The sequence below is a fragment of the Stegostoma tigrinum genome, chromosome 26, assembly GCF_030684315.1.
Source record: "Stegostoma tigrinum isolate sSteTig4 chromosome 26, sSteTig4.hap1, whole genome shotgun sequence".
In the NCBI taxonomy this organism is placed as follows: Eukaryota; Metazoa; Chordata; class Chondrichthyes; order Orectolobiformes; family Stegostomatidae; genus Stegostoma; species Stegostoma tigrinum.
Window position 1 is genome coordinate 42,951,766 of NC_081379.1, and position 22,509 is coordinate 42,974,274.

The 22,509-nt window shown below is 43.1% G+C and overlaps 1 protein-coding gene across 3 annotated transcripts in view; it reads right to left on the bottom strand.

Annotated features, from left to right (window-relative positions):
- Positions 1 to 22,509, bottom strand: part of zgc:63587 (uncharacterized protein LOC393431 homolog) — a 134,248-nt gene that overhangs the window by 82,512 nt on the left and 29,227 nt on the right. The window lies entirely within an intron of this gene.

The window sequence follows — 22,509 nt, forward strand, 5'->3', positions numbered from 1 at the left end:
CTTGCAAATAATTTACAAAGTCATCAAAAATTCTGCAAATGAAAGGAAACTTCCAACAGAAATGTGCGGCAGAATTATTAATGGTGAGAGTCACATTCTCTTCATTGTTTTGTTACCAAGTTGTCAACAATATTTCTAACAATGATAAATGTTTCACAAGTCTGTGGTACATAGCTGCCATTTTGATATAGTTGCATTCACAAAATCCCATTTACTGCTTTCAGGTCCCAAAAACCCAGGGCTCCTTGGAACTGTCGAACAGGCATGAAATCTTAGATGCGCAAGTTAGGGATGGATGACTCCTGGGAAAACAGTATCAAGGGGCAGGAGGCTACTCTGGGAAAAAGAGGGCAAGCTGGTAGGCAGATTAGAAAACTGGCTGTAGTGGGTTAGTCAACAGTTTGAGGATAGCCAGTCCAGCTTGTAGCCAAGAGTCCCATGTGATCTGTTGCCTCCTAGGTACATAGAGGATAGAACAGTACAGCACAGTGCAGGCCCTTTGGCCCATGATGTAGTGCCGAGCTTGTACCGAAACCTAACGTCTATCTGACCTCCACCGCAAGAGTTCAGGACATAGCAGAACGCCTGGATAAAGTTCTGTAAAGAGATTATAAAGAGAGATGGACACAGACTTAGCTGATTGGGAGCCAATGACAGCTTGAACGACTTACATAGGAACATAACAACTAGGAGTAGGCCATCTGGCTCCTCGAGCCTGCCCCACCAGTTAATAAGATCATGGCTGATCTTTTTGAGACTCAGCTCCACTTACCCACTCACTCACCATAACCGTTAATTCCTTTACTGTTCAAAAATTTATCTAACCTTGCCTTAAAAAAAAACAAACATTCAGCAAGGTAGCTTCAACCACTCCACTGGGCAGAGAATTCCACAGATTAATAACACTTTGGGTGAAGAAGTTCCTCCGGGCCTCAGTCCTACATCCACTTCCTTATATTCTGAGGCAATGCCTTCTAGTTCTCGTTTCACCTGCTAGTAGCAACAAGCTCCCTGCCTCCATCTTATCTATTCCCTTCATAATCTTATGTTTCTACAAGTTCTCCCGTTGTTCTTCTGAATTCCAATGAATATAATCCCAGTCTACTCAGAGTCAGACTTGCAGGATCAATTTCAGGAATTTCAGGAGTTCCAGCATAGTAATCTCAGAAAGACTACCTGTGCCACAAGCTTCACCACATTTAGGCAAAGGCACATCAGGGAGGTACATACATGGCTTGAGGGATGATCTAAAAGGGAGGGATATGGGGCACATTGGGATCAATTCTGGGAAATGAAAAGCTGTTCAGAAGAGATAGGTTTCACCTGAGCAGAAGGGGAAGCTAACCCTCTGGCTGACAGAGTGAATAGTGTAGTCAGGAGTGGATTTAAAGTTATAATAGAGGGGTGAGTTTATTAAGGGGTCTGGTTTTAGAAGTACAAGGCTGGGAAAAAAAAGTGAAGCTGGTGACTGAGGAAAAAGAAGTGAGGCAAGGCTTGAGCGTTGACAGTGGACAAAGAAATGGTCGCCCTTCCTAGAAAAGGGAGTGATAAGGGCAGGGTTGAATTGCGTGTATATAAATGCATCGACTATAGTAAACAAAACTACGGAACTGGAAGCAGAAATTGCTCTAGGAGTATATGACAATTGCATGGAAAGAACCGTGGCTCAAGCCAGTACAGGACTGGACAGTTAACATCCTGGATTATAAGGCTGTTAGTAGAAACAGAGCAGGATAAAAAGGAGGAGACTAGATCAAAGATTGTTTCATTGCCCTAGAACAAGATGCAGTTCCTGAATTAGAATCCGTGTGGTTGGAGGTGATAAACAGAAAGGGAACAATGACTTGTTGGTTATTCATTAGAGACCTCCAAAACAGTGGGTAAGAAGTAAAAGAAAGCATTTGTAGACAGATTATGGAAATCTGCAAGACAAAGCAAGATTGTCATAGTTCACGGTTTCAATTATCCAAGATAGACTGAGAAAAAGGTACAGACTAGGGGACAGAAAGGGAGAAATTTCTGCAATGTTTGCAGAAGAACTTTCTGAAAGTTTCCAGTCCTACCAAGGAGGGAGCTGGGTTGTATCTGGACCTAGGAAATGAGGCAGGCTTAAGTGGAAATTGTCAAAGTAGGGCGGGTTTGGGAAATAGCAGTCATGGTATAACAATGATTCAACATTAAGTTGGAAGATGATAAAAATCCGTCAAGGATTAAGATCCCAGACAGAAAACATGCAGATTTTAAGAGTCTAAGAGTTGAATGGGAGCAGATTGATTATAACTACATTTTGGTGAATAAAACAGTGGATCAAAAATCAGAGACTTTCAAAAGGCAGGTGGTGAACAGGGCACAAGCTAGAAACATACCCATGAGAACTAAATATGAGGTATCCACAGTTTTAGCAAAAATTTGTAGCTCAGGCTGCTGGTGAGGTCATTGACTTGTCCACCAAACTGGCTTGTTTTCATTCAGCCATTTCGTCACCATGCTAGGTAACATCAGTGAGGCCTCCGATGGAACGATGTTGTTCTGTTCCGCTTGGAATTTATACTATCTGGTCCATTATCATGGGTAGTGTCATTTCCAGTTTTTTCTGCATTGGTTTGGACAAGGGGGTCCAATTCTATATGTTTGTTGATTGCATTACAAGTTGAGAACTATGCCTCTAGAAATTCCCGTGAGTGACTACGATTGGCTCGGGCTACCAGTGAAAATAACGGCCTTCACTGTCCAAGTGTACTGACATTAAGGAAAGTTTGTTGTGTTGTTTTGCTGCTGTCTGATGTTCATGCATTCTGATGGCAAGTTTCCTTCCTGTCTGTCCGAGGTAGTGTTTGTGGCAGTTGTTGCATGGTATTTTGTAAATGACGTTGATTCTGCATTTTGTGGGAATAAGATCTTTAATCTATGTGAGTGTTTGTTGTGGAACGGCTGTGGGCTTGTGTGCTACCGTAATTCCAAGTGGTCTTAGGAGTCTCGTCATTAGTTCTGCTTTGTTCTTGATATAGGGCAGTGTGGCCAGTGTGATATGGCATATTAGTGCTATTGTTGTCGTCTATTTAGTAGGCATCTGTGGATGAAGTTGTGGAGATATCCATTCATAGCGAAGATTTTGTACAGGTGCTATTCCTCTTTCCTACATAGTTCTGGAGTGTTGCAGTGAGTCGTGGCCTGTTTAAATAGTGTCCTAATACAGCTTTGTTTGTGGATGTTGGGGTGGATTGCTGTGGAAGTTGAGGATTTGGTGGGTTGCTCTCCTGTATACTGAGGTTTGGAATGCCCCGTTGGTCATACACCCAATTCTGACATCCAGAAATGGAAGCCGATTATTGTTTTCTTCTTCTCTTGTGAATTTAGTGCAGACAAATACGTTGTTGATGAGTATTCAAAACCGGAAATGACAGTACCCACCATAGCAGACCAGACAATATAAATTCCAAGTGGAGTAGAACAACATTGCTTCATTGGAGGCTTCACTAATAATGTTACCTTGCATGGTGATGAAACGTCTGAACGAAAACAGGCCAGCTCGGCAAGCAAGTCAACAACTTCGTGGGGTATCCACAGCTGGAGTACCCTGGATGACTAAGGTGACTGATGAGAAAATAAGGAAGAAAAAGGAGGCATTTGGTGCATGCCAGAACAACAATTACAACAGAAATTAGGAAGGCCATTTCACATGCAGAAGGAAAGCTAAGGCTGAAATAAAGAAGGAATAGGGAAGCACAGGGGAAAGAAAGCAGGCTGCGCGAAACCAAGAGTAAAATGTTCTTCAAACATATTAATAGTTAAAGATTAGTGAAGAATAGAATGGAGCTCTTAAGGAACAAACAGGATAAGCTGCTCACTAAAGCAAAAGGGTATGGCAGAGATATGATCTGAGTACTTCACATGTGTATTTACCTAACAGAAAATGGTAGCAATGGCCCAGTTGAAAATGTCAGTGTTGAGCAGTTAAGCAGTTTGGAAATAGATAACAAACAGGTGCTAAAAATGCAGGCAGCACTCCAGGTAGAGAAGTTGCCAGGCATGAATCCCAGTTTGATCAGAGATAGGCAGCATATTGCAGAGCCATTGACAGGAATTTTCCAGGCCTCTCTGAACTGAAGATTCATGCCGGGGGACTGCAGAAACGCAAATGTAATGCTGTTGTTTATGAACGGGGCAAAGAATATTCCAGGAAACTACAGACCTGTCAGCTTGCTATCAAAGATAGTAGGAACTGGAGATGCTGGAGAATCTGAGATAAGGTGTACAGCTGGATGAACACAGCAGGCCAAGCAGCATCAGAGGAGCAGGAAGGCTGATGTTTCAGGCTTAAACCCTTTTTCTTAAGCTTGATATCAAAAGTTGGTCAACTGATGGATGCCATAATACAAGGTAAATACACACAGAAAAAAAGGTAATACTAAACAGTCAACATAACTTGGTCAAGGGCAGGTCATGTCTGACAAATTTAACTAAGCTCTTTGATAAAATGACAAAGGTAGTGTATGAGGTAGTGCTGTGGCTGTTGTATATTTGGGATCAGTGTTAGGACCCTTGCTTTTTCTGATTAACAAACAATTTAGGATGGATATTGAGGGTAAAAATCTAATTTGCACATGCAAGGAGAATAGTGAATTGTGAGGATGATACTGAACAACTTCAGAGGAGCTTTGACAAGTTAGCCAAACTGACAGGCACCTGGCTGATGAAATTCAGTGTAGAGAATTGAGAGATTATCACAGCGATGCAAAATACTCAGCTGAATCACAACGTAGACAAACCCAAATCATTTGCAACTACTGAAACAGATTCTATGATGTTCTGTATTCTGTCCGCAGTTCCAGGTTTACTGGTTCATCAATCCTCAGCTCCAATGAGTCAAAACTGTTCACAGAATAAGCATAAATTCTAGGAGGTGGGCAGTATTCTTTTGACAGTGCTTCAAACTGGGCTTCATCAATAGGTTGCCATCAACTATTCTATTGACAACATTCGCCCAATGCATTAAAACAACAATTGCCATCAAACTCCTGTATGATGGCAAAGATCCATGAACCGATGCTATCCTAGCTGACGTATTGGAGGCTGTAGATCAATGCTTGATCAAGAAGTTCACTGCTTTCTTTTCGGTCTACATAGAACACAGAACAATACAGTGCAGAACAGGCCCGTCGGCCCTCGATGTTGCGCCGACCTGTGAACTAATTTAAGCCCATCCCCCTGCACTATCCCATCATTATCCGTATGAATGTGCAAACTCCACACAGACAGTCACCTGAGGCTGAAGCTAGAAACTAATCAGCAATTATTAAGGCCCCTCCACTGACTTCCTGCACAAGTAACTTGCCAAGCTGGTGACAAACACAGAATAGGAGATAGCAAGAACTGCAGATGCTGGAGTCAGTGTCAAAACAGTATAGAGCTGGAGGAACACAGCAGGTCCAGCAGCAAAGGTGTAGGAAAGGCGACGTTTCGGTTTTACACTCTTCTTGAGTCCTGTTAAAGGGTGTAAACTCGAAATGTCGACTTTCTTGCTACACTGATGCTGCCTGACCTGATGTGTTCCTCCAGCTTCACGTCTTATTGACAATTACACAGAGTAATTTGGTGTCCCTCTGTTGCCAGCAAAATTTCAGAGACATTCCAAACTGCTTACGGCAACATCTCGACCGGGGCCTGCAACGAGAGATTCCGTGTTTTCAGAAAAAGCCCAAAGAGCTTCTGACAGGTGTGAAGCTGGATGAACACAGCAAGCCAAGCAGCATCTCAAGAGCACAAAAGCTGACGTTTCAGGCCTAGACCCTTCGAAGGGTCTAGGCCCAAAACGCCAGCTTTTGTGCTCTTTATATGCTGCTTGGCTTGCTGTGTTCATCCAGCTTCACACTTTGTTATCTTGGATTCTCCAGCATCTGCAGTCCCCATTATCTCCGATCACAGCTTCTGACGGGGGTTTGCATTTAGGTAATGGAGAAACTTGGCTGCCCTAAACAACTGATCGCAACAATACCGTGCCAGCATGTTTGTGTGCGTCCTGGGTTATAAGGAGTTTTGGACCCATTTCCAGTCCTGATTGGAGGTATGTTGGGCTGCATCAACCTCTTCAGCATTTTTATATCTACAATTCACCCCAATGCTTCCCATAACAGTGATTGTGGAAACAAAACTGGATATTGCATAGTCAGGAAGCTGCTCAATTGAAGGAGGACTCCAGGACCCTATGTCTCCAAGGACAGAGCGATTTTGTGTTTGCTGATGACCATACACAAATTGCCAGTTCAGAACTGGGACATGCATCATAGCATGGATTTGCACTCCAATGCAGACAACAATGTTTACCTTACAATCTGAATGAAAAAAATAGAAGTAACGTATCCTTCCCAAAATCCACAAACCTGCCTGCCCTGGTCGACCCATCATCTCAGCCTGCTCCTGCCCCACCGAACTCATCTCCACCTATCTGGACTCCATTTTCTCCCCTTTGGTCCAGGAACTCCCCACCTACGTCCATGACACCACCCACGCCCTCCACCTCCTCCAGGACTTCCAATTCCCTGGCCCCCAACACCTCATTTTCACCATGGACGTCCAGTCCCTATACACCTGCATTCCGCATGCGGATGGCTTCAAGGCCCTCCGCTTCTTCCTGTCCCGCAGGCCCGAACAGTCCCCCTCCACCGACACCCTCATCCGCCTAGCCGAACCCGTCCTCACACTCAACAAATTCTCTTTCGAATCCTCCCACTGCCTACAGACTAAGGGGGTGGCCATGGGCACCCGCACGGGCCCCAGCTATGCCTGCCTCTTTGTAGGTTACGTGGAACAGTCCCTCTTCCGCACCTACACAGGCCCCAAACCCCACCTCTTCCTCCGTTACATTGATGACTGTATCGGCGCCGCCTCTTGCTCCCCACAGGAGCTCGAACAGTTCATCCACTTCACCAACACCTTCCACCCCAACCTTCAGTTCACCTGGGCCATCTCCAGCACATCCCTCACCTTCCTGGATCTCTCAGTCTCCATCTCAGGCAACCAGCTTGTAACTGATGTCTATTTCAAGCACACCGACTCCCACAGCTATCTAGAATACACCTCCTCCCACCCACCCTCCTGCAAAAATTCCATCCCCTGTTCCCAATTCCTCCGCCTCCGCCGCAAATGCTCCCACGATAGGGCATTCCACTCCTGCACATCCCAGATGTCCAAGTTCTTCAAGGACCGCAACTTTCCCCAAGACAGTGATCGAGAACGACCTTGACCGCGTCTCCCGCATTTCCCGCAACACATCCCTCACACCCCGCCCCCGCCACAACCGCCCAAAGAGGATCCCCCTCGTTCTCACACACCACTCCACCAACCTCCGGATACAACGCATCGTCCTCCAACACTTCCGTCATCTACAATCCGACCCCACCACCCAAGACATTTTCCCATCCCCACCCCTGTCTGCTTTCCGGAGAGACCACTCTCTCCGTGACTCCCTTGTTCGCTCCACACTGCCCTCCAACCCCACCACACCCGGCACCTTCCCCTGCAACCGCAGGAAATGCTACACTTGCCCCCACACCTCCTCCCTCACCCCTATCCCAGGCCCCAAGATGACTTTCCACATTAAGCAGAGGTTCACCTGCACATCTGCCAATGTGGTATACTGCATCCACTGTACCTGGTATGGCTTCCTCTACATTGGGGAAACCAAGCGGAGGCTTGGGGATAATAAAATGTGAGGCTGGATGAACACAGCAGGCCAAGCAGTATCTCAGGAGCACAAAAGCTGACGTTTCGGGCCTAGACCCTTCATCAGAGAGGGGGATGGGGGGAGGGAACTGGAATAAATAGGGAGAGAGGGGGAGGCGGACCGAAGATGGAGCAATGGGAGAGAGATTCCCTGAGGTTGGTCCGGAGGGAGGAGGGTAACTTCTTCAGGAGGCTTGGGGACCGCTTTGCAGAACACCTCCGCTCGGTTCGCAACAAACAACTGCACCTCCCAGTCGCAAACCATTTCAACTCCCCCTCCCATTCTTTAGATGACATGTCCATCATGGGCCTCCTGCAGTGCCACAATGATGCCACCCGAAGGTTGCAGGAACAGCAACTCATATTCCGCTTGGGAACCCTGCGGCCTAATGGTATCAATGTGCACTTCACCAGCTTCAAAAATCTCCCCTTCCCCCACCTCATCACTAAAACAGCCCAGTTCGTCCCCTCCCCCCACTGCGCCACACAACTAGCCCAGCTCTTCCCCTCCACCCACTGCATCCCAAAACCAGTCCAGCCTGTCTCTGCCTCCCTAACCTGTTCTTCCTCTCACCCATCCCTTCCTCCCACCCCAAGCCGCACCTCCATCTCCTACCTACTAACCTCATCCCACCTCCTTGACCTGTCCGTCTTCCCTGGACTGACCTATCCCCTCCCTACCTCTACTCTCTCCACCTATCTTCTTTTCTCTCCATCTTCAGTCCGCCTCCCCCTCTCTCCCTATTTATTCCAGAACCCTCACCACATCCCCCTCTCTGGAGGGGCGAAGCTACGTTAGATTTGGTACTGGATAATGAGCCTAGCCAGGTGTTAGATTTGGAAGTAGGTGAGCACTTTGGTGATAGCGATCACAATTCTGTTATGTTTACTTTAGTGATGGAAAGGGATAGGTATATACCACTGGGCAAGAGTTATAGCTGGGGGAAAGGCAATTACGATGAGATGGGGCAAGATTTAGGGAGCATAGGATGGGGAAGGAAACTGCAGGGGATGGGCACATTAGAAATATGGAGCTTATTCAAGGAGAAGCTCCTGTGTGTCCTAAGTAAGTATGTACCTGTCAAGCAGGGAGGAAGCTGTAGAGTGCAGGAGCCGTGGTTTACGAAGGAGGTGGAGTCTCTGGTCAAGAGGAAGAAGGCGGCTTATGTTAGGATGAGATGTGAAGGCTCAGTTAGGGCACTTGAGGGCTACGAGGTAGCCAGGAAAGACCTAAAGAGAGAGCTCAGAAGAGCCAGGAGGAGACATGAGACGTTGTTGGCGGATATGGTCAGGGTAAACCCTCAGGCTTTCTATAGGTATTTAAGGAATAAAAGAATGACGAAAGTAAGATTAGGCCCAATCAAGGATAGTAGTGGCAAGTTGTGTGTGGAGTGAGATGAGATAGGGGAAGCGCTAAATGAATATTTTTCAACAGTATTCACTCCAGAAAATGACAATGTTGTCGAGGAGAATACTAAGATACAGGCTACTAGACTAGGTGGGATTGAGGTTCCAAAGGAAGAGGTATTAGAAATCCTACAAAGGGTGAAGATAGATAAGTCCCCTGGGCCGGATGGGATTTATCCTCGGATCCTCTGGGAAGCCAGGGAGGAGATTGCCAAGCCTTTGGCATTGATCTTTAACTCGTCATTGTCTACAGGAAAAGTGCCAGATGACTGGAAGATAGCAAATGTGGTTCCCCTTTTCAAGAAGGGGAGTAGAGACAACCCTGGTAATTATAGACCAGTGAACCTTACCTCAGTTGTTGGTAAAGTGTTGGAAAAGTTATAAGGGATAGGATTTATAATCATCTAGAAAAGAATAAATTGATTAGGGATAGTCAGCACGGTTTTGTGAAGGGAAGGTCGTGCCTCACAAACCTTATTGAGTTCTTTGAGAAGGTGACCAAACAGGTAGAGGAGACTAAACCGGTTGATGTGGTGTATATGGATTTCAGCAAGGCATTCGATAACGTTCCCCACAGTAGGCTATTGTACAAAATGCGGAGGAATGGAATTGTGGGAGACATAGCAGTTTGGATCGGAAATTGGCTTGCTGAAAGAAGACAGAGGGTGGTAGTTGATGGGAAATGTTCATCCTGGAGACCAGTTACTAGTGGTGTACTGCAAGGGTCGGTGTTGGATCCACTGCTGTTTGTCATTTTTATAAATGACCTGGATGAGGGCGTAGAAGGATGGGTTAGTAAATTTGCAGACAACACTAAGGTCGGTGGAGTTGTGGATAGTGGCGAAGGCTGCTGTAGGTGCAGAGAGACATAGATAAGCTGCAGGGCTGGGCTGAGAGGTGGCAAATGGAGTTTAATGCAGACAAGTGTGAGGTGATGCACTTTGGTAGGAGTAATCAGAAGGGAAAGTACAGGGCTAATGGTAAGATTCTTAGAAGTGTCGATGAGCAGAGAGATCTCGGTGTCCATGTACACAGATCCTTGAAAGTTGCCAACCAGGTTGGCAGGGCTGTTAAGAAGGCATATAGTGTTTTAGTTTTTATTAATTGAGGAATCGAGTTCCGGAACCAAGAGGTTATGGTGAAGCTGTACAAAACTCTGGTGCGGCCGCACTTGGAGTATTGTGTACAGTTCTGGTCACCGCATTATAAGAAGGATGTGGAAGCTTTGGAAAGGGTGCAGAGGAGATTTACTAAGATGTTGCCTGGTATGGAGGGAAGGTCTTACAAGGAAAGGCTGAGGGACTTGAGGCTGTTTTCATCAGAGAGAAGAAGGTTGAGAGGTGACTTAGTTGAAACATATAAAATAATCAGAGGGTTAGATAGGGTGGATAGGGAGAGCCTTTTTCCTACGATGGTGACGGCGAACACTAGGGGGCATAGCTTTAACTTGAGGGACGAAAGATATAAGACAGATGTCAGACGTAGTTTCTTTACTCAGAGTAGTAAGGGAATGGAACGCTTTGCCTGCAACGGTAGTAGATTTGCCAACTTTAGGTACATTTAAGTCGTCATTGGATAAGCATATGACGTACATGGAATAGTGTAGGTTAGATGGGCTTGAGATCAGTACGACAGGTCGGCACAACATCGAGGGCCGAAGGGCCTGTACTGTGCTATAATGTTCTATGTTCTAAATGCCCCACAACACACATTGCATTTGCTATTTAATCAAGACACATCACAGATTGAACAGCATTCCCCCGGATATTAAAGACATGGTGAATTTTCAAATCTCATTAAAGTTTACATGGAATTACAGTTCTTTGCTTTTGCTCATCTGTCCTTGAAACCCTCTTGGAAGAGGTGTTCTGTCATGGTCTGTCTCAATGACTGCTTCGATTCTGATTGAACATCCTCCTCCCCTGGGTCTATGTCCCCCTATGTCAGTCTGTCCCTGAATACTAAAACTTTCTCAGTTGCATCAAGCAATTAATGCTTGTGGCCATTTCAACCACTACTCATAAGCCACCACAGTTCCAAGGACTTTTCCACACTGCTGACGCTAACACTTAGCAGTCTATTAACTCCTAAAAATTCTGCCAGAATTCTGACAGCACAGATATTCTACTGCATTGGACTTTTAATGGGACCGCTACACTGAACCCGTTCAATTCAGTTGCTTCCCAGCAGTACACAAGTCTACTTACTCTTTCACAAACAACACACACAAATGTTCATACACATACTGATCTCCATGTTCAATCCAGTCACCTCTGACTTCCACTTCAGTGATCCTTGAACTGCCCTGTGTGACCTAATGGAAAATTTGGAACTAGCCCTGACCCATTTCTAGGCAGAACCGCATGTAAATAAGACTTTGGAGCAGCCAGACAACTCCTTGAATATTATAACCTCATGGAATGCGGACTTCTGCAACACAATAAGAAAACTTAGAAAAAGGAGGATGCGTCACAATATTGTGTATCCAACAGCTAACACTTGCAACAGCACAATTTTGCAATTTGATCCTCAACACTAAATTCTCTCTAAATGCATGTTTAATTATCAGGTCATCTCAACCTTGACCTTGGAAATTCATTGCTGACAGAATGAATACATCACCACAAGAATAAGTAGCTTGCATTTTTACACCATTCAAGGTTCACAGGATATCCCAAAGTGAATTGGAGCTACTTAAGTATTTTGGAAGTGTAATCACTATTTTAATGCAGGAAACATGGCAGCCAATTTAAGCACAGCATGCTCCAACAAACAAATAAGATAACTGCACATTTGTCAGTTTTATGATATTATTGCAGAATAAGTATTGGGCAGAGGAGAAATCCCTCACTTTTCTTTAAAATCACACTCTAAGAACTTTATATTCAGCTGAGGGGGAGTCAGCTGAGTTTAATGTGTTACAGGAAAACCAGCACTCAGTATGTGACATTCACTCATCTCAACATGGACAGTCAGCCTAGATAGTGTGTTGAAGTCAGTCTGAAGCCCCCATGCTTCCTTTAAACTCAGAAGTGTGAGCACTATCACTGAACCACGGCCAACAGCTGGCTATTACCAGAAGTCTGCAATATAAATATAGTACAAAGGATGCAAACTTGGAATCTGATGCTTCCTTGAACATTTGTGCAGCTATCTAGAAAAGGTAGTGGAATACAGGGCTGGTATAAACCACATCAAGACAATTACCAACATAATACAACAGGGAAAGCATTATTGTAAATCATGGATTCTTCCATCGATATTGTTTTCTCTGCAGCCCAGTGGGCATAAAATACAGTTAAACTGTAAATTCAAGTTCAGCAATCTTCATAAAGCTTGAGTGATCACTACAATTCATAGCGAAATTTCTAGCGGAGAGCTTAACTTCTGATGACTGCCAAAAGCAACACCAAATACTCTGTGGGAAAATATATGGATATAAACTGTCTTCACTGAGGGGGAGCAAAGGAACGTAACATGCGGGCAAAAGAATTTATTAATTTGTTTACCTAAAGTATCTGATGCAATGCACCTAATTAGTAACTCAACACCTAAATTATGGCATAAAGTGAACTGTGCCCATCTTAACAGAATAAGCTACTAAGTTCTGTCATTCAATCAGATCATGGTTGATCTGTACCTTAAGTATATTTTGGCACCTTTTGCTCCATATTCCTCAATACCCTTACAGAATAAAAACTTTACTGCAATCAGTCGTGTACATTTCAGTTGTTCCAACATGCTATTAAGAGAAAGAATTTCACATTTCCACGAAGTGAGAAACACAGCCACTTCCGAAAGGTGGTTCCAATTTTCTGATTGCTTCATTCTGGGAGACCTCATCAATGCAAAGTGCAGGGTTTTTCTGTACATAACTGGTCAAATCATTTCACCATGTTAAACATCTCAGGCAGGCCACCGAATACCTTGGAAACTCAAGAATGGAAATCACATTTGTGCAACTTGACTTTAACCCTTTAAGTCCTATTTGCATTCTACTACAAATCGTCATGTCTGAACATGACGAACGACAGCAGATTTACCTAAGCATAGAATATAAAATAATGGATACACCACAATTTCCACCAATAGGCAGAGAATTTTTCTTTTCTAAAAAGAAAGCATATAATATTTTCAATATCAATGGGGAAATGGTCAGGATATAACAAAATACAACACTTCATATTTCATTAATCTCGACAAGCAGCAAACACTGTATTTAAAAAAGGCACAGATTCTTGCTTACTATTTAGTAACCTATCCTCAAAAGAACATTCGTGCATATGTGCATATCTCACACATCGATCCGATCAGATTCAGTTGCAATATTCCACCCATATTCCAATCAGTTCATATGTATTAGAAGTTCACACAGTCATTTGAGCAACGTACTGGAGGGTCTCCAGCATCTGTGGAACTGAATCCCAACAAAAAAGTGCTGCTGGGAAAACATGGAGCACAGGGAGACTGTTTAAAAATAAAAACAAATTTACTGAGCTAATACAGGCCACCACTTTGAGTTCCACTGGAGTACTGCCACCAAAAACACCAATGGGGAAGGAGCCACCTGCATCCTGAAGCAGCTTTGATCAGTTTTGTGTGGAGTGAGGTCACAATTTTTTTATCATGTTCTGGCAGCAATTCAGACACACCCAAACTCAAAACATATGTTAACAGCCGCGTTCTGGTGCATGTTCAATACCAGGAGAATTCCGGCATAGGCAGCTTCAGATTCACTCTCTTAACGATCAAACATTTAACCTCGCTGAAACTGGGGGAAGAAATATCACTGCAGTTGCTCTGGTCTAAAAGCTGATATGCTGTTCACTATTGGGACTGCAAATTTTAAACCCAACTTCCAAAAAACAAATTAACAAATACATCCTTTTATGACATTCCAAGTGTTCGTCCAAATAGCTTTAAATACAGGGGTGATAGATATAGGACAGATGTCAGAGGTAGGTTCTTTACTCCAAGAGTAGTAAGGGCATGGAATGCTCTGCCTGCAACAGTAGTAGACTCGCCACGTTTAAGGGCATTTAAATGGTAATTGGATAAACATATGGATAATAATGGAATAGTGTAGGTTAGATGGGCTTCAGATTGGTTTCACAGGTCAGCGCAACATTGAGGCCGAAAGGCCCGTACTGCGCCATAATGTTTTATGTTCTAAAACAAAAACACACAAGAGTTTAGAACAGAACATGCCACTTCTCTAGACATTTTTCTCCTCTATCTTGAATGAAAATCTGGAGGAGGTTTGGGGGGGGGGGGGGGGGGGGGGGCGGGGAGAGAGAGCTAGACATCAGGAAATCCTTCCACAGAAAGAAACATACTAATGGTATGGGCCTGCCTACCTACCTTGGTTAGAGTGAACTGTAACAAAAACAAGTCATCAAATATAGCAAAGATCATGCACATGGAGCACTAAAACTAGGATACTGGAAGGTAAGACAACATTATTTGGAGTTGGCATCTTGCTTTTTTGGGTGCTAGACAATAACCCATGTAGCTATATAATCACAAACTTCTGAACGGCACTAGACATTTTTATAATCTCAGTGTTAAGAAATTCTCCAGTGTTCTTCACTGTCCTCTGCTGTTCAATATCTATTCCTCCCCGATAGTACAATCTGGGGTCAGAACAGTGAAATCCTCCTTAATCACACACATTTTTAACTGCATTTGACCCAACTTCCAGAAGGTTGCCTGATAATTAACCTTAGGTCACTAGAGTACTTATCAGGCAACAAGCTGGTTTAAATTACATTTGATTCAACGAAGGAAACAGCTTTCAGTAAATTTCAATACAATGCATATTTCTCAAGCTAAATCAGTAACAGCTAAATTGACTGGCTTCAAACTCAGAAAATGATCCCCATGCCTGCTTCCTTTCCAAGTTTTGCAGACAGTTCTTGTATCCCAGCTAGACTAGTAGTTAAGGACCTAACCCTCTGATCCTCCCCCAGCTCTCTTTGCCCAGTAAGTGATTGACAACTGAGCTGGCAATTAAACCTGTTACTGCCCTCAGCCTGTGATCCTAGCAGTGAGTAAGAGCTTAGTCACTATCAGATTCCAACGAATGGAATGATTCCAGAATTTTATGGGCAAATGATCCTGAATTATTGAAATGAAGCCAGTTGTCTCAATATGACATGCAATGTGTCAAATACTACCCAAACGAAACCTTCATCTGGGTTTAATTTGGATTGGTCAGAGTCAGGGGGAAGATGTGGATTTAATCATGGATGATAAATTTAGCATCATGTTGCAACCTAACAGAAATGTATTTCAATTCCCGTTCATGCAAAGGATTTTCACAATCAGAAGACCCAATATCTGAACAAGTATACGCAAACCTTGGAGAATCCCAAACATCACACATCCGTGCCATTTCTGGAATTATACGGTGATTCCAATTCCTGAACTCCAGATCTTGTGTCAGAAAAGCTACGGATACTAGAAACAACATAATGTCAAATCAAATTGTCCAAACTAAAAAGTTAGTATATTGGTCAGCATTTTAATAAATCTGCTAGAATCCTACTTTAAACTTTATGAACTTGGCAATGGATATAAGTACACAGGCCCAGAGGCCTTTCCAGCAGAAGCAGCCTGGTCCAAGCAAGGAATCCATGCAACTAGCAGTGAAGCTGTGACAGATTCCAAGATTTCCAAATCCTGAAGACTCTGATAGAAGCTGAGAAGCAGTAAGCATGAAATGTAAGCGGGTAAGTAAGTAAGGTGCCAGGTAAGTGTGCAGTGCTTAAGGCATGTCACAGTTTGGCAGGAGGAAAGAGGGTATGAAAATAATGAGTCAGGATCCGTCAGGCAGGCTTGGTCAGAGGTAGCTGGGGAAGGGGAGTCGGGTCAAGATCTGCAGTGGAGCAAGAGGATGCGTGTGTATGCACATGAATGTGTGTTGGGCATACTGAGTGTGTTAGTGGGGTTGGTTTCACAGACAGGAATAAGATCAGATATTAATTCCTGTAATAATTTTTCTAGTTAACTATTCAGGTAAATAAATCAGAATCTCAGATTTCTGGCTCTTGCCTTACTTACTTTCCCGTTCACATTTCACGCTTGCCGTTTTTCTAACTCAGTTGCAGACTTTGCCAGAAGTTTCTAGGTGTTGGCTAACTGCCCCTTTAGAAGTACCAGCTTCTTGCGCATTTACTATGTAGTCAGTACACTGGACCAATTGAAAGTCTCAACACTCAAATTCTAGAGTATGTCCAGACTGTAGACCAGAACATTATGAACGTATGAGGGGTATAGACAGGGTTAATGGTGGTTGTCTTTGCCCTGGGATGGGGATTTCAAGACTGGGGTCACATTTTAAGGCAAGAGGAGAGAGATTTAATAAAGACATAACGGGCAACTTGTTTACACAGGGTGCTTCGCCTGTGGAATGAACTTCCTGAGGAAGTGGTGGATGTGGGCACAATCACAATGCTTAAATGACATTTGGATAAGTACACTAAAAGGAAAGGCTTGAAGGGATATGGGCCAGAAGCAGGCAAATGGGACTAGTTTAGTTAGGGATTATGTCTGGCATGGTCTGGTTGGGCCAAAGGGTCTGTTTCCGTGCTGTATAACTATGACCCTGAAAGAAATGGGAGCAGGAGTTGGCCATCTGGCCCTTCAAGCCTGCTCCACCATTCAATAAGATCATGGCTGTTCTTTTCGTGGACCGAGCCCATAATTTGACATTATGATGTTTCTAGGAATTCCCGTACATGTCTATGTTTGGCTCAGGCTACTGTAGTTATGTTGTCCCAATTAAACTGATGGCCTTCATTGTCTGAGTGTACTGTTTATTAGGGAAAGTTCATCGCATTGCTTTGCTGCCAGTTAATGTAGCCCAAGCCAAACATAAGAACGCACGGGAATTTCTAGAGGCATGGTTCTCAACTTGTAATGCAATCAGCAAACATATGGAATTGGACCAATATGCAAACCCATAAGGAACAAAACCAGAAATGACACGACAAATCATAAGGGACCAGACAGTATAAATTCCAAGCGGAGGAGAACAACATCATTTCATCGGAGGCATCACTGATGTTACTTAGCATGGTGACGAAACAGCTGACCGAAAACAAACCAGCTTGGCGAGCAAGTCAACGACCTCACCCACAACTCGAGGTAAAAAGCTTTGCTAAAACCTTAAACATGGAACTGTAGAAATCCCAAAGCATCCAGGGACCAATGAATGCACGCTTCTGGTAGACAGTTGTGGAAAACCCCTGGAAAATTTCTCAACTAGGGGGCATTAAAAGCCTTCCAATGAATTAACAGGTAGCTTGATCAACCATTTCTTGCTGCACATTGCACAAACTCATGAACAAGACCAACACGCCATTTTTGGTCCTGAAACTTGCTAACTCAGATTATATTGAAAATGGCATGGCAAGGCGAGGCGAGGCCTCTCCAAATAATTTAGCAGTAGACTAAATTCACTGTTTTAAGCTAGCTGTTGCATACTGCTACTATGCAGCAGCAAGGCTAGTGGTGTTACCAGCCAAAAGGACATTCATTCAATCTACTACACCATTTGGTAGGCTATATGCCCCAAAGACCAGCAAATCACATTAAACACAATCATTCTAGCTATTTGCAACAGGCAAGGTATTGGGTTTGTTCAAACAGCCTATGATTCGACGTTATCTTGCAGTTGAACATGGGCAGTGTGGGCAAGTTAGGCCAAAGGGCCTGTTTCCATTCTGTAACCCTCTTTCTTAAACAAGCTATAGCTAACAACCAAATTAAGATTGCTGGTCAGACTCTCAATGTAGCATAGTTGCACAAACTGGAAGCTATGTATATTAGTAAGACAGAAATAATTTACCGATTGTAACTGCTTTAACATCAAATGAACAGTTCATTCCCCAGGCTAATGCCTTGATTAACAGAGTTAAACTGCCAGGTTTAAATTTAAACAACACCTGATTGACAATTAACTATCACCATGTAACATGGTGAATGACAACACATCTAAAATTCCTTCCTTACATCTCCCATTAACTATTGTCCAATATCTTAAATCTGTGTACCTTACCGTTCTACTTTCAGTGAGGAGGAACAGCGGCTCTTTATCTACCTGATTTAAAACTATCATAAACCGAGATACCTTTATCAAATCAGAGAAAGCAAGGACTGCAGATGCTGGAGTCCGAGATAACAGCGCGGAGCTGGCGGAACACAGCAGGCCAGGCATGACAGGATGAGGAAAGTTGACATTTTGGGAGCAGACCCTTCCTCAGAAAATCTTCCTCCGGCTCCACACTGTTATCATCCCCTTTATCAAATGTCCTATCAACCTCCTTTGCACTGTGCAGAACAAGCGCCAGAGACCCAGGTTCAATTTCACCCTCGGGTAACTGTCTTTGTGGAGTTTGCACATTCTCCACGTGTCTGCATGGGTTTCCTCTGGGTGCTCCGGTTTCCTCCCACAGTACAAAGATGCGCAAGCTAGATGGATTGGCCATGATAAATTGCCCGTAGTGATCAGGGATGTGTAGATTAGGTGGGTAACGGGAGGGATGTGTTTGGGTGCATGCTCTGAGGGTCGGTGTGGACTTGTTGGGCCAAAGGGCCTGTTTCCACACCGTAGGGATTGTATTCTATTCTATCTACCAGAGGGGATAGCAGGACATCTACCAGAGGCCACTTTCTAAAAATATGATAAAATGTTTCCCTTTACATTGGTATTCTTGCAAATGTCTTGAAGATTGCAAGATGAAAAGCTTCAGCAAACGCCTTTTTTCAGCAAAGCACACATTCTGTACTATCAAACATCTGTATACTGGTACACTGCATAGAAAACACAGCTAGCATAAATAATACCATCTAAATTCATAAAGTAAAACTGTTACCATTAAAAGTGGCAGTCCTGTAACCATCAATATTTCATATAGTAAAATAATCTCAAACACAGTTTAGATTTGGAAAGGCAAAATTCACAATTCATTGCAGGCTGCCTGCAAGGCACTGAACCCTGTGTATTCTCATCATCTGACTTCACGGAGTCCGACACTAAACTGAATGAACATCATGGATCCGAAACCCACCCAAGAATGTAAACAAGGCTGTAATTCACAATCAGCTTTTATTATGCTGCACGTGCATGGACCTCACAATTATTATTCAGTGGCCAATTAAGTGTTCCTGCAGATGTTCTGGTATTGAAGCCATGTAATCTCTGAACGCTAACTTGGAAACCTACTGGTTTAAGGGGCCAATTCTTCACAATGAATGTACACTACAAGTCCACTGGAGCACTAATTATATTTTCAAATCCTTATGCCATAGATGTTTTCTCCTAAGGCTGAGATTATCAAACCTTTCCTCATCCTCGCCCTGTCGTCCAGTGAACCAATCTTGCTGCTTTGCTCTGTATTGACTCAAACGAGTCTCTCAGTGTAATTCACTGGAAGAGACGGCAGTTTGAGTGTGGTATGCCTAACATACTGCAATATTCCAGTATCATCTCTGGACACCACCACTGTTCTGGGTATGTGTGACAGAATTTTTATTTTAGTTGTACTGTCTCATTGTCTACTATTGAAACTAGCATTTCCAATATTTTTTTTAACGTCCTTTTTTTCTCTATGCAAATTCAAGTCAACTAAAGTCTTAACACTTCATATATAACACACATCTTAAAAGCACAAATTCTAGGACTGCAAAATGAGCCAGCCTAAGGGAATTCTGCATTGTTGGAGGCGTAGCAGAGTTAAACATCTCACCAAGGCCCTACCAATGACCAGGTGTCACAACTTGGACACAGACAGCGGTCATGGCCAACGATGTTTCTTATTACTGTAAGCAAAATAAATTAATCTAAATTGCTTTTAAAAAACACTTTTGCTTTGCACTTTTTAAAAATCACAGATGGAAGAATACTAAATTTCAGAGAATCCAACCATTTATACTGCACAACAAGATGCAATTGGTTAACGAGTAGATTTGATTTGTTCAAGGTTTGTCTTGGAATATGCACCAGGGAACCATTACTCTGAACATGTTGTTTAAGTTAAAGGAAAAAGGTAAATCTTCTCCAATTGGTCAAAGTGTGTAATGGGGAATATTCCAGGGAACAATGTCCCTTTTAGCCTTTAACTGAAAAAGTACACAGCATGGACAAATGCAGTAGGCCTGCACAGAACCAGGCACTGCATATGCACATGATTAAAGTGTTATCTGCATTTTAGTACTGAGAGATGTGAGGCATCTGGGCTGTACGAATGGTCAGCACAGGCTATGACAGCTTTCCCTTGGGAGCAGTGAGCCCTGAGCTTCTGTTAAACTGAAAAGATGCAAAAAACGAATCTGTACAAAAACAGCTCAGTAACTTTGCTTTTCCCTGCATCATGGCAATTCTTTGAGCACAATTTCTTTGTTAACCGATCAGCATCCTGTCTCTCTCAACATAAATTGTTTCTCCTTTTGACATTTGTACTGTGAACTGACTGGTGAATCAGCTCATTTACTGTCAAAACTTCTGGCAAAAAAAAACACTGGCCACATCTGTCTTTGTGTTCAAGGTTCTTTGAGACAGCAGTGGTTATGAAAAGATTACACTCAATGACATAGGACAGAGGGCACAAGATCAGGCCATTTGGCCTAAGGGCTTCAAAAGGAGTCTTCACGCATCCTTTCTCATTTTATATGGTGTTTTTTCATGGGATACAGGCATGACCGGAAAGGCCTGCTTGTTGCCTATCCCTAACTGCCCTTGAGAAATTGTGGTGAACCACATCCTTGAACTATCAGTCAATCTGCTGTTGTTATTCCAACAGTGCCATTATTAAGAAAATGCCAGGGTTTTGACTCAGCTACAGTAAAGAAGTGGAGATGAAGTTCCAAGGCTAGGAGAGAAACTTGTATATGATGGCATTTCAATGTATCAGCTGCCCTTGCCCTAATGGGTGGTAATGGTTGTGGGTTGGAAAGAATAGTCCATACAGTCTTGAGATACAAATTCAAAATGGCCACTATTTATTCATGGTGAGCGCTTCTGTTGTGGAAGTGGGGCCGGCCAAGCTGCTTTTTCCTGGGCGATGTTGAGTTTCAAGTGTTGTTGGACTTGCATTCATCCAGGCAAGCGAAAATATTCCATTCCACCCCCCATTTGTGCATTGGAAATGGCGAATAGACATTTGCCTCAACAGAGCGGCGTTGTCAGAATTAATTGATCATGGTTACGACAAGGAAGGTGGTGCAAAGTCACTAAAAATGATGAAACAACATATATAATAGCATAATTAACACACATGGTGGAATTCAACCCATTTAGAGATATTGTTGCACACCTCTAGAGCAAGTGGAGTTTGTACAATGCTGGATTCAATGTGATATGCCACAGAACATCATTCGTAGAAATTCTCTGCCAATGAAACTATGAGGAATGGCTTAAGGAAATAGTTAAGTGAAGCTTCCTATAGTTTAATAAGCAATATGAAGCACATATTTAGATGGCAAAAAGACACTGCTTGACAAATCCCCCTGACACTTTTGAACGCATCATTATGAAAATAGATAGCAAAAGTCCTAAGATTTGGTTTATTACATGTTTCAAAATGTTAAAGACAACAACTGACAAAAATCAAATTAAACTGATGGGAATAAGACAAGCCTGTGCAAAATAATGCAGAGACCCAACTGTCCTCAGCAAAGACACAGCAGAAGTCAAAGAGATGCAGAGAAGATTTGAAGGATTGAATTTTGGGTCTTTAGCTCTCAGCTACATAAATGACCTGACTGTAGGAACCAATTATAAGTTTGTGGCATTCACAGATAGAATGAGAAATAGCTTCCAAAACATTTACACTTGATGTTCATCTATGAGTGTAAACCAATTACATGTCATAAAAGATTATGTTCAATGGATTAACATGTCACTGTATTATGTTAAGTCAAACACATGTCTGCCTTCAAACCTTCCTTGCGAATGACTTTCCTCCTACAAAAAAAAACTGGATTCTGATGTACAAAAGGTTTCCCCCATTTGGGCATCTGTGAAATTTGCAGGATACAACAAGTTATTTTTCTGGTCTATTACAAAATTAATTCCTTAGAGAAGGATGACAATGGTTATCCAAGCCATGCTCTTAATGGCAGCAAGGGAGGAAACAGCACAGGTTCATTTCTAATCCTCTCTTGCTTCAGATGTGATATCAAAACATTGCTAATGTTTTTAAAACAATTCTGAGGGGCAATAATCATCAGCACTTAGGAATGCAATCACGATAACTTGAAGGAAAAATCTGACTCACTTGGTTGCACTTTTGAGGGAGTTAATAAGGAAAGTCGGTGAGGGTGGCACATTTAAAAGGAATCAATTAGACAAAATCCTAAGCTTTTCTACCAAATTAT